At 47.8% G+C, this 12,402-nt stretch overlaps 1 protein-coding gene across 1 annotated transcript in view; it reads right to left on the reverse strand.

Moving 5' to 3' along the window:
- The window catches only part of AVIL (advillin), a 45,227-nt gene extending 39,658 nt beyond the window's left edge, over window positions 1–5,569 (reverse strand). Inside the window, exon 1 of the mRNA XM_015417354.1 lies at window positions 5,514–5,569. The gene's annotated coding sequence lies outside the window, so the exon portion shown is untranslated. The remainder of the gene's footprint in view (window positions 1–5,513) is intronic.
- Between the last annotated feature and the right edge of the window lie 6,833 nt (window positions 5,570–12,402).

Here is a 12,402-nt window from a genome sequence, read left to right on the forward strand (position 1 = left end):
GTCCACCTTTCACAGTGGCCATTTTCTCCAGGGGAACAGATCTCTGTAGCCTGGGGATCAGTTGTAATCCTGGGAGATGTCCTGTCACCACCTGGAAGTTGGTGACCCTATCATACCTGAAAACCTCCCTGAAAATTGTAGCTTTGGCTCAGATACATGCTCCACACTTTCCACAGTGAACCCAGATTCAAATAACTCATTTTGCTTCTCTGCCAACTTCCTGTCTTTCTTTAGCAATCCCTTTCATCTTTGGTCATCCAAAGGCCCAACTGCTTTCTCTGTCTGGTTTCCTTCCTTCTCTGGAGATATTTAAAGAAATGCATATTGTAAGGTGTGTCTGGGTCTACCTGCTAGGTCCAGCCCCTCGGGGGAATTTCACATTTCCCCCGTACTTTGTGGCCCCCAAGGAGGATCTGCCCTACAATTTAAGACAGAAGAAGTTACTTAAGGAGCACCTTTATATATACAGGCTACAAAAGCTTGGTAAATGAACTGCATTACAGATCTTCAAATGGGGTTTAATGCATTTTATTGATGCTGCTTCATTGATTTTTATTTCTTATTCCTTTTAGCTCTTGGATGGTGCTAGCAATGGAAACTAACGTGAACTCATGCCTCTTCACTGTCCAGCACAAAAAGCAAAAGAGAAACACGGATATGAGAGTTAGATATAAGAGCAGGAAACTCTCATCAAGTCACTGAACAATATATCTTATGAACATTTAGTCATCATATAAGGAAACAAAAAGTTCAAGGGAAATAGAATAACAAACTTGCATTGTTTTTTTAAGACATAGTCCAGTTAGGGCTCATTAAAGGGTTCGCATTTTTCAGTTCTCCGTAGAACTGTGAAGCTAAGTATTCACCATTGAATAAGCCGTAACCAGACTACATCTTAAAAAAACAGTGCAAGTTTGTTATTCTATGTACAGGGAACTTTTTGTTTCATTGTGTATTATTTATTGTTCAGTGATCTGATGAGAGTTTCTAGAATATTAGTTATATAATTCTTCAATTAGCACTTAGGTGACTTTGGTGGGTGCACTTGAGAGTTTGCTTTAAGTGATTTGATATAATAAATTTCTAGTTATTATATGTTAATGGTTTAGCTATTTTCATGAATTTTTCCCCTTATATCCTCACTGTCCAGGGCAGCCATGACATCCTGTCTTGTCCTCTCCATGGGGCGGATATCTGTGAGCCTCTTTGTCATCAAAGCAAAGCAGGGAACTCTCCGTACCAAGAAGACACCTTTGAAGCCTCTTTTTTCCTCCAGAAATGTGCCTGCGTTGCAGAGAACTTCCCTGGAAATCAGGCGCAGCCAAAGGCTGCCCTACCATTAGGGAAGGTGGGGGCAGCCCATCCCTAGTAGCAGACTCAGTATGTACCATGAAAGGGAAGCCAGTTGTAATTAAGTTCATTTACTTGCTAAAGGACTGCCAAGTCGGGGAGGGGCTGTAGCTCAGTGGTAGAGCATCTGCTCTGTATACAGAAAGTCCCGGGTTCAAGCCCCTGAGATCCTGGAAGCCACGGCCAGTCAAAGCAGGCAACATTAAGTCAGAAAGACCAATGGCCTTCTCATTACAAGACAGCTTCATATGTTCATCATCTGCGGGGGACCTATCCTGCGGGGTCCCACAGGGCATATTCCTATCGCCCATGCTCTTCAATCTTTATGGAAAGCACTTAGGCCAAATCATTCATAGTCTGGGGGCTGGCTGTTATCGATATGCTGATGATAACACAGATACACAGTTATATATATATATCCTTGTTCAAATCTCCTGGTGATACAGTAGAGGTCCTAAACCGCTGTCTGGCTGCTGTGGTTAAATGGCTAAGAATGAACAAACCTGAAACTAAACCCTGGGAAGACAAAAGGAATGGTGGAAGGGTTGCCATCACCCAGGACCCGGCAGAGGTTCCTCTGGTTTTGGAGGCTCCAGTCTGCCGCTTTTGAAAAGAAGAAGGGGGGCCCCACATGCACTCCAAGCTGTGAATTCGCAGCTTAGAGTGAACCCACGCATGGCCCCTCCGCTTTAAAGGGATCCTTTAAATGCTTTGGGGAAGAAGCAGGCAGGGGGAGGAGTGCACCTGCAGTCCAAGCCACGAATTCACAGCTTGGAGCTCAGGCGCCAGTTCCCAACACGATGACGTCACTTCTGCATGATGTCATCACGTTGGGGCTGTCCCATCCCCCTCCTGGAACGCCCCCCCAAAGTCCTCCTCTGGGGCCTTGGAAGGACCTGGCAACCCTAAATGGTGGTTAGGAAGGCAGAGGTCTTGAAGGACATTATGCTCCCCATTTTCGATGGGGTTAGGCTGGCCCTTACTGACTCAGTTAAGAGCCCTGGAGTTGTGATGGATCCAACATTACTGCAGAAGGGATAAGTTAATGCAGTTGCGAAAAGGGCTTCCTTCCCACTCAGCATCAGAAGGAAGCAAAAAAAAAGGTTTCCTTCCAGTTCAGCCTCTCTCAAAAAATGGCCCCTTGCCTTGAGAAGGCTAATTTGGCCACCTGGACCCATGCAATGGTGACATCAGGGCTAGATCATTGTGATGCGCTGTACGTTGGTTAATTTGGAAACTCCGGTTAGTGCAAAATGCTGCAGCTTGGCTAGCATCGGGAGCTAGATGGAGTCATTCCACTGGCTGCCCATCAGTTACTGGGCTCAATTTAAAGTATTGGCTATCCCCTATAAAGCCCATCATGGCCTTGGACCCTCATAGCTCCTTCCTTGCTCTTTCATGACAGCTTTGCTCATCCAAGGCTGCGGTCACACGGAACATTAGCCACGCTACAGAGACGGAATATAGGCGGATTTTCCGGGCGCGATCACACCACCACATCTGGGAAGCATAGAGCTCCCGTGCTGAACCTGAGGCTTCCCGCCGAAGATGTGGGGTAAAAAACTAGTATCTCCGAGGTACTAGTTTCCAGAAACCGCAGGGCAAAGGCGGGCGCCTGATCGTGTTTCCGGTGGAATCCCGCGGCATCCAGCACCCGCCCATGTCCCGTCGCGAACAGGTTTTTTTCCCAAGTCTCCACAGGAGGCGCACAAGCGCCCAACGGCGCATGTGCACAAAGAGCCCCCCTCCCACTGTAGCCAGGCTTGCCGCCTCTGGAGGGTCGCTATGGCCACTGTCACGCAGGCGGTTAGAGCGGCTGTGATGAGGGGGCCCCCCTCCCCCTCCATTGGCTATGCCTCGGAGCTCTGTTGGGGTCCGGAAGCGTCTGTCGCCCTCTCTGGTAAGCCCACCACCCACCTTCAGATGTGCAGATACGATTGCTCAGTCATGCGTATGCACAAACTTCAGTTTAAAAAAAAAAATCCATCCCGTTTGCCATGGAAACGGTGCCTAGCGATTGCTGGTGTGATCACGCCGCGCCGCTTCTTTGCCGCGCCGCAGGGTGTGACTGGGGCCTCCGAAGGCCTTCTTCAGGTGCCAACCTGCAAATGGGCAAAATCACAACTGCTCATATACAGGGCCTTCTTTCTCTCTCTTTTTAAAAATATAAGTGTTTTTATTATTATAAAAGTTTCAACAGTACAGCAATAACAGACTTATAACCTCTAGCTGCATTAAGTGGCAACTACAACCCCTCAATATCCCAAAAACATACCAACATTAATACATTCCATTTAGAAGGAGACATCAAACACTGAAAATCAGAAATATAACAAATCCTGATAATAACTGTTCTTAGGAAGAACTTCAGCCTTTGTCAGGTATTTTACTACAGGAAACCAAACAGCTTGAAATGACTTCTGGTGAGAAACTATTTTGCCATATACAAAGTGTTGACAGGACCTTCTCTGTTGAGGCCCCAACACTGTGGAACTGCCTGCCTGAGGAGGTCAGGAAGGCTCCCACTGTCTTGGATTTCCACAAACTATGCAAAATGTAATTATTCAAGAGGGTTTTTCTATGTAGGCAACAGGGTAGCATTGTACAAAAGACTTCACATAGTTACTTGGATATGTTATAGGGGGATTTAGCCTGTACTACTATGCATAGTTCGCTGTGGGTTGGATTCTGTGGTGTAATCTTGCATTGTTGACTGTGTCATGTTAACATTCATGCTTTGCTTTGCTTCTGTTTTTTAGATTCTGGTTGGCTCCACAGCCCAAATTCTATTTCATTGTGTATGGAATGTCCCATCGTGTTGATTGTGTTGATTGCATTGACTCACACTGTGTAAGCAGCCTTGAACCCCTATGAGAAAGGTGGACTATAAATAATGTAAATAAAATACAATAAATAAATACATCGGTAACGGATGCCCTGTTTCACGTAACCCTGGGGCTTGCCTTCAGAAGAGGGAAGAGGGACATTGCTTCCCCCTTTTGGGGGATGTTGGGCCACACATTGAGAGAGGTCATTGGCCTCCCTCTTTTGAGCTACCACTATAAAACATTTCCCGGCCAGTCTCTGTAATTTTCAAAAGCTGTAATATATGCAGTCAGACCGCGTGGCCGGCTAGGGCTCCACACGGTCAAGCACAAACGTCGAGCTTCGCTCTTGGAGACAATAGACTATGCGGATCCTAGCCCGCACCAATCAGGGGGCTAGGCTAGGTCCCGGCCGTGAGCCTATGGAACTCTCGGCCCCTGTAAATAACCTATTGGGAAGGGGGGGGTTATGGGTGGCGGTTTCACGGGGAATATAAGCCGGCCTGCGAGCCGGCAAAAGCTGTCTTGTTCCTGATCGAATAAAGTACGCTTTGCTGAAATCACTCTCCGTCTGCGTACTTTTCAAAAGCCGATTCATATTTTATGGAGCAACCACATATAACCCTTGCAGCTGAACAGCACAAGTCAGATAGTCCATTTCACACACATTTTAGTGAATTGTGCAACTGAGCTACATGAACCGCAGCATGTTTGATTGCTAGCACATTTGTAAACCCAGCAGTCTGAATCTACAAATCACTATAAAGTAATAAAAAGTTGAAGTTATAAAGGTTCAGTTAGCAGATAATGTGAAAAACCTCAGACGGAGTCCCTGTAGAGCCACTGCCAGGCAGAGTAGACAAGACTGTCCCTGGTAGACCAATGGGCCGACTCAGTAGAAGGCAGTTTCGCATGTCCGTGGGAATCCGGGATCCGTGCCACAGGAATGCGATTCACACCAAGCCACTATGTGTACCACAACACCTTTAGCATTTGTATTTCCCCCCCACATCTGCTTGCTACTGCAGCCAGATTCAGTCTGGAAACCTGCCTAGCCTCTGCCTTGGAACACATGCAGCTGTAAGAAAGTATCTCTGAGCATGGCCAGACTGTTTTCCCTCTCACTACTAAGTCATCACAACCAGCACAGTCACATCTGCAGGGTTCTGCTTCCAAACAGGACCTGTCCCATTCGTTTTTAGTAGTCAGCCACTGGGTGCATCATGGTTCTCAAGGGGGCCAGACATCCACCTCACAGTGAGGCAGAGGCTCCTAGCTCCTTCTGACCATGTGGATCTCAGACACACCTATGAAGGGGGAGGACATGCAGATACTTACCAGTCACTGTGAAGTGCTCATTGCTAGTTTCTTCTTAACACGGCAGGGAGTGGCACTCTCCAAGAGGAGTGGAGGATTCTGGGAAACCAGGCAGGCTTCAGAGCAGCCCAAACCACAAAAGCATCCTGCACCCTCCCCCCTCCATACCCCCCAATTGTTCAGTCATTGAAACCAGATGGCGGGATTGGACGCGGTGAGTAGTCCAGGCTGTAGACTGTTTTGCTGGGCTTGGAGGAAGCCCAAAGGCTGGGATTGATTAGCCAGAAACATGCAGGGGAGGACTTGCTTGAGTGCTTAGGGACTCGGCTGCCGGGACCTGCCCCTGAAAGAATTGTCCAGCCCCTTCTTCCTTTGGCAAGAGAGGGACCTGTCTACAAATGCCCTTGAGCTGGCCTGCCTATTCCTTCTCGATATGCTGGGAGTTTTAACTTTGCCTTCTGCAGAAAAAAATCCCAGGCAGCCCCCCTTACAGCTTAGGGGCAGCTCCACTGTAAATGCTTTTCTTCCAACAAGAGAGTGCTCTAGCATAGTTTCTGCAGAGCTACACATGTACACACACACCGCTCATGGAAAATGTTATACAATGGATGGGGAAGGGGATCCATGTGGATTTTGCAGGAAAGATGCTAGTAGGATGTGAAAGTCTTGTTGGCTGCTGAGTCCTGCCAGCTTGGTGTATATTTCCATTCTTATGCAACTCTTTAAAAAAAAAAAGGGGGACGTCCCACAGGAAGCATCCCACGGCAGCCACACAGACATACTGCTGTTATGCAAGAAACAGCCTTTGCACGTTCCTTCCCATACACGGTGGGAGATGTCTGGACTGGATATGCAGCCCCACTGAACTTGATGGATGCATCTGCTAACATGACGGTGTGTCCCCATTTAGGGCCGCCAGTGGCAATAAAGATGTACATAGAGACAAACCAGGGGTCTTTTCCCAAACAGGGACCGTATGAAGCTGCGTTTTACCAAGACTCCTTCTAGTCTCAGCTTCACCTACTCTATCTGTCAGTACCTCTCCACGGTCACAGGTAATTTGCTCAACACCTAGTGCCCACAATCCTTTAACTGGAGATACCAAGAACTGGACCCTGGGACTTCTGGGGTGAGAAGCTCTACCCCTGAACCACAGCTCCAGGTACTCCTGAACCACAGCTCCTGCTTAAAATTAGATGATCCTTCAGTTCCATTTGTAGCCCACCGTTCCCCAGTTTTGAACCATTATGTAGCTCCTCCTACTGCCAGCATACTGTCATCAATTCATACTTCAGGGCCAGAATGACCAGCCAGTATCTCAGTGTTGTACCTCCAGTGTCGTGACAAAGGTCATCACATTACAGTGATGAGTTGCTGGATCTCCTCTTTAAAAGTATTTTATTTCTGCTTACAGGCATGAGAGATCTCGCTGTTTACTAGTTAACTGATGAAACAATGTTTTATATACCTTACGACTGATGATATGCCAGTAAAGGTCTATGGATAATATTAGTTAACTGCAGCAAGGGCAGTCCTGGCTTAACCGAGGGGTTAATCACATCCCTTCTGGGCCTTTCCCCGTATGTTCCCCCAAGAGCATGTGGATTTTGCAGGAAAGATGCTAGTAGAATGTGAAAGTCTTGTTGGCTGCAGAGTCCTGCCAGCTTGGTGTAGATTTCCATTCTTATGCAACTCTTAAAAAAGAAAAGAAAAAAAGGACGTCCCACAGGAAGCATCCCATGGCAGCCACACAGACACACTGCTGTTATGCAAGAAACAGCCTTTGCACGTTCCTTCCCATACACCGCGGGAGATGTCTGGACTGGATATGCAGCTGGCGCAGAGATGCTCTTCGGCATGGAGATCTTTATTGCAGCCCCACTGAACTTGATGGATGCATCTGCTAACATGACGGTGTGTCCCCATTTAGGGCCGCCAGTGGCAATAAAGATATACATAGAGTCGAACCAGGGGTCTTTTCCCAAACAGGGACCGTATGAAGCTGCGTTTTACCAAGACTCCTTCTAGTCTCAGCTTCACCTACTCTATCTGTCAGTACCTCTCCACGGTCACAGGTAATTTGCTCAACACCTAGTGCCCACAATCCTTTAACTGGAGATACCAAGAACTGGACCCTGGGACTTCTGGGGTGAGAAGCTCTACCCCTGAACCACAGCTCCAGGTACTCTTGAACCACAGCTCCTGCTTAAAATTAGATGATCCTTCAGTTCCATTTGCAGCCCACCGTTCCCCAATTTTGAACCACTCTGTAGCTCCTCCTACTGTCATCAATTCATACTTCAAGGGCCAGAATGACCAGCCAGCATCTCAGTGTTGTACCTCCAGTGTCGTGACAAAGGCCATCACATTACAGTGATGAGTTGCTGGATCTCCTCTTTAAAAGTATTTTATTTCTGCTTACAGGCATGAGAGATCTCGCTGTTTACTAGTTAACTGATGAAACAATGTTTTACATACCTTACGACTGATTTATTTTTATCATTCAATAAATCATTCGATATATGATGATATGCCAATAAAGGTCTATGAATATGAATATTAGTTAGGGCTGCCAAGTGGGGACTTTGGAGGCCCGATTTCCGCCGCCGGGGGCCCGGGGGGAACCCCACCCCCAGCGTGCACGTCACTAGGAAGTGATGTTATGACGCCGGGCACTCTGGGGGCGGGGCCACAGCCATCCAAGGGAGAGCTTGTACCTGAAGGCGGGGGGGCTCTGCAACTTACCTGGCTGCTTCTTGCTCCTCGTGGCCTGACTGAGCGTGTGCACACTCCAGGATCCACCCGGGAGTCCCCCGCTCCAGAGGTGAGTACTACTTGGCAGCCCTAATATTAGTTAACTGCAGCAAGGGCAGTTCTGGCTTAACTGAGGGGTTAATCACATCCCTTCTGGGCCTAATTGCACTTTGCACTTTCCCCAGGTGCATCCCCAGGTCAGTAGGCACAATCTGGGAGTTCCACGCTGCCTCCCATGTGCATGCAGGCCCAATTCCGATTTGGATCACAGGGAAGAGGGAGAGGGGGTGCTCTCCTCGGTCACTTTATCTGTCAAGACACAATGTGGCAAATAGTGGCTCTGCGGTGGTCACTTCAGGTCAGGAAAACAGTGCAGGGGTGAAGGATTAAATCCACTCTCCCACCTCACCATGATTCCGGTCTAAATATGGCTCATACACACAGGAAACGCAGAAATTCCAGGCCATGCCTATCAGCCATACCTGGGGAAAGTTTAGACCCTGAGATTCAGTGGTTCGCTAAAGCTTGCAATATATGTTCTATGGAAAAACGAACCCATTAAAAAATCCTGAGCTCAGACAGGTAAAAGCTAGAGATATTTATGGGAGTTCGGTTCCCGTTTGTAGAATACGTGGATGGACCAGATTCAAACATGGGAAAGTTGTCCATACATAATTGGGTTTTGTGTGTATTGAACCCTGAAATTTTTAAATTATATATTTATTACTCGGTTGAGGCTTCTAAAAAGGTGATGGTTACTGAATTTCTCTTTTCATTAAACTAAGAACATAAGAGAAGCCAATGTTGGATCAGACCAATGGCCCATCCAGTCCAACACTCTGACACACAGTGGCCAAAAATACCAGGTGCCATCAGGAGGTCCAGCAGTGGGGCCAGGACAGTCTAGAAGCCCTTCCACTGTTGCCCCCCCCCCCCAAAGCACCAAGAAGACAGAGCATCACTTGCCCCAGTACGAGAGTTCCTATCTATACCTTGTGGCTAATAGCCACGGATGGACCTCTGCTCCATATGTTTATCCAATTCCCTCTTGAAGCCGTCCATGCTTGTAGCCACCACCACCTCCTGTGGCAGTGAATTCCATGTGTAAACTACTCAAGTGGTGGTTGTTGCAATTATTAATTATAAATAAACATACTTATTGTTCCTTTTGTTGAGTACATTGTTGTCTCCTTTTTATCTATTGTTTTTATCAACATTTAAAAGCAGGAAAAATATTTTATATGCTGATCCAGCAATTTACAAGATCCAGTTATAAAGCAGAGGAGTTACGTGAGAGCCCGGGGTCCTGATAGAATGTCCAGAAATGTGCATGCAAACCTAGGCAGAGGCTTGGGAAGAGGATTTCTAGCTGCATTATAATGAGGATGCAAATGAACGGCAAATGCGACCACACTGGATGCTTTGAATCCAAATGTGCTTTAATATCCAGGAAAAGATCCCACAACTTGTGCATTCAGATGGCTTTGAGTTATTGTGTGTATTCCGGAATGTCCCCATGTGGAACCCATACAGACTCAATAAAGAATAAGCCTTTTTTTAAAAATCCGAGACATTATTATAAAGCTGATATAGTTACTGTGATTCTCCTTTAAAGGAACTAATTTTCTCCACAGCAGTCCTTCATTAACATAAAAGCATTACAACCTGCCGTAATCTAATTACCCGTACTGAATTTGTACAAAATGTTAGATAGCCCAACAGACATGTACTGTTTTTAGTCAAAGAGAAACGGAAGGGACACACAAAACTGTTGCTTGGACACACAAAACTGTTTCCCTGGAGAAAATGGGTGCTTTGGAGGGTGGACTCTGTGGCATCGTACCCCACTGAGGTCCCTGTCCTTCCTAGGCTCCACCCTCAGATCTCCAGGAGTTTCCCAACCTGGATCTGGCAGCCCTACCTCCCCATCCCCTGTTGGTGGCTGGGGAGACCCGGCAACCCTAACACAGACACCATTCCCTCTACCAAGAGAACTCTGGGAACTGTAGTTTTGTGAGGGGGGGGATCTAGGGATACCCCACAAGAGGATGCACAGTGCCTCTACTAAACCACAATACCAATATTGAGCAATGGTAAAGGTAAAGGTAAAGGACAGTGGAAGACAGGAGGGCCTGGCGGGAGCTGGTCCATGGGGTCGCGAAGAGTTGGACTCGACTGTGTGACTGAACATCCAAAGGTAAAGGTAAAGGTTCCCTTGCTCGAAAGCCAGTCGAGTCCGACTCTAGGATTGTGGTGCTCATCTCCGTTTCAAAGCCGAAGAGCCAGCGCTGTCCGAAGACGTTTCCGTGGTCATGTGGCCGGCATGACTAAACACCAAGGCGCACGGAATGCTGTTCCCTTCCCACCAAAGTGGTACCTATTTATCTACTTGCAATGTCTTGCTTTCAAACTGCTAGGTTGGCAGGAGCTGGAACTAGAGACGGGAGCTCACTCCGTCTTGCGGCACCCGGGTCTCGAACTGCTGAACTACTGATCTTCCACAGCCTGCAGTTCAGCATCTTAACCACTTGAGCCACCGCAGAGCAATGACAAGCTGACAATTATAGACATGTCTAATGTGGATGCCTGATGAGTTATGGTTGTCAGCTCTGGATTGGGAAATACTGGAGATTTGGGGGCTGGGGAGGCTGGGGTTTGGGGAGGTGAGGAGGGGCCTTATGAGGATAGAGCCATGGAATCTATTCCCCCCAAAGCAGCCATTTTCTCCAGGGGAACTGATCTTGGTCACCTAGAGATCAATTGTTATAGCAGGAGAGCTCTAGGTGCCACCTGGAGACTGGCAAGTCCTGCTGGGGACTGTTCCCCCCTCCCCCCCCCCCGTTCAAATGCAAAGTCCTGGAAAAAGCATTGTGAACTGTAGTAAAGGTGTGTGTGTAGGGGGAGTCCTACAATGTTGAGTCTTTCAGAGCCTGAAACACTGGGGGGGGGGTCAAAAAACTAAGCTCCTTGATGCTGTCCTCAATCTCAGCCCAGTAGTAATCCAGGCCTGTAGCTACAGTGGGGGGTTGGGGGCCCTGCCCCACAAATTTGGGTTGTTCAGTCGCACAGTGAGTCCGACCCCATGGACCAGATCACGCCCTTCTGGTCGTTGCATCTATGACACTGTCCCACAAATAGCCATGTCAGAAACCTTATTTTTGAGGGAGACCCTCCCCCCGCGTGTTGCTGCCAGCGGCCAGGGTGACAGTGCCACAGCTTGCCCTCAGGCTTCCCTCTCCCTCCCACTGTGGAATTGGGGGAGGGGCATAATGGGACCAGAAAAAGAGAGCTCAGAGAGTGTTTGAATGCCTTTTGAGTTCCCTTCCACAGGGCAAGAAAGCACAGAAGGGCACTCAAGACTGGGACCTTAAGGTCATCTCCAACAATCCCCCTTTCTGCTAGCCCAGTCCTGCTGTAGACCACCTTGGTCATGGCGAGTCTTTCAAAAGCATTCCCATGAGCCTTTGGGAAACATGCAAAACTTGAGCTAGCAGAAAGGGGGATTCTTGGAGATGTCCTCCTAATCTTCGTCTGCTCTGTGCCTCCCCTTCCTTCCTTGTTCTCTCAGCTAAATTCTTGTTGAAACATATTAAAAGGCCTGCAAAACAATTACTGCAATCAGAATAAGTGGAGACTTTGATACCCTTTGAAATAAATCATTGCATTTGATTTGTTTGGTCCAGAGCACACCAATCCCCCCCAGGATCGCCAGCTCTGGGTTGGGAAATACCTAAAGATGTGGGGGGTGGAGCCTGGGGGAGGGTGGGGTTTGGGGAGGGGAGGGACCTCAACAGAGTACAATGCCATAGAGTCCATCCTTCAAAGCAGCCATTTTCTCCAGGGGAACTGATCTTGGTCATCCGGAAATCAAGTGTAATAGCAGGAAATCTCCAGGTGCCACCTGGAGGTTGGCAAATCTAATCCAACCCCTTTTTAAAACCTTAGATTCAGAGCTGGGTTTGTTGGCCATCGCTTTATACCTCTCAGAGAGCCACTGGCAAACTGAACTCAGATTCTGTTGCTGAAACTGTCATCAAAATATTCAAGCCCAATGGCCCTGCCAGAAACTCACACAAGAGCACCATTGAAACAAGGTTCAAACTGAGTCATGGCTCAGACCACAAATTTGCCTTTACAGCCATTGTTTCCCCCTAGA

The sequence above is a fragment of the Gekko japonicus genome, unplaced genomic scaffold, assembly GCF_001447785.1.
Source record: "Gekko japonicus isolate JY-2015 unplaced genomic scaffold, Gekko_japonicus_V1.1 scaffold2218, whole genome shotgun sequence".
In the NCBI taxonomy this organism is placed as follows: domain Eukaryota; kingdom Metazoa; phylum Chordata; class Lepidosauria; order Squamata; family Gekkonidae; genus Gekko; species Gekko japonicus.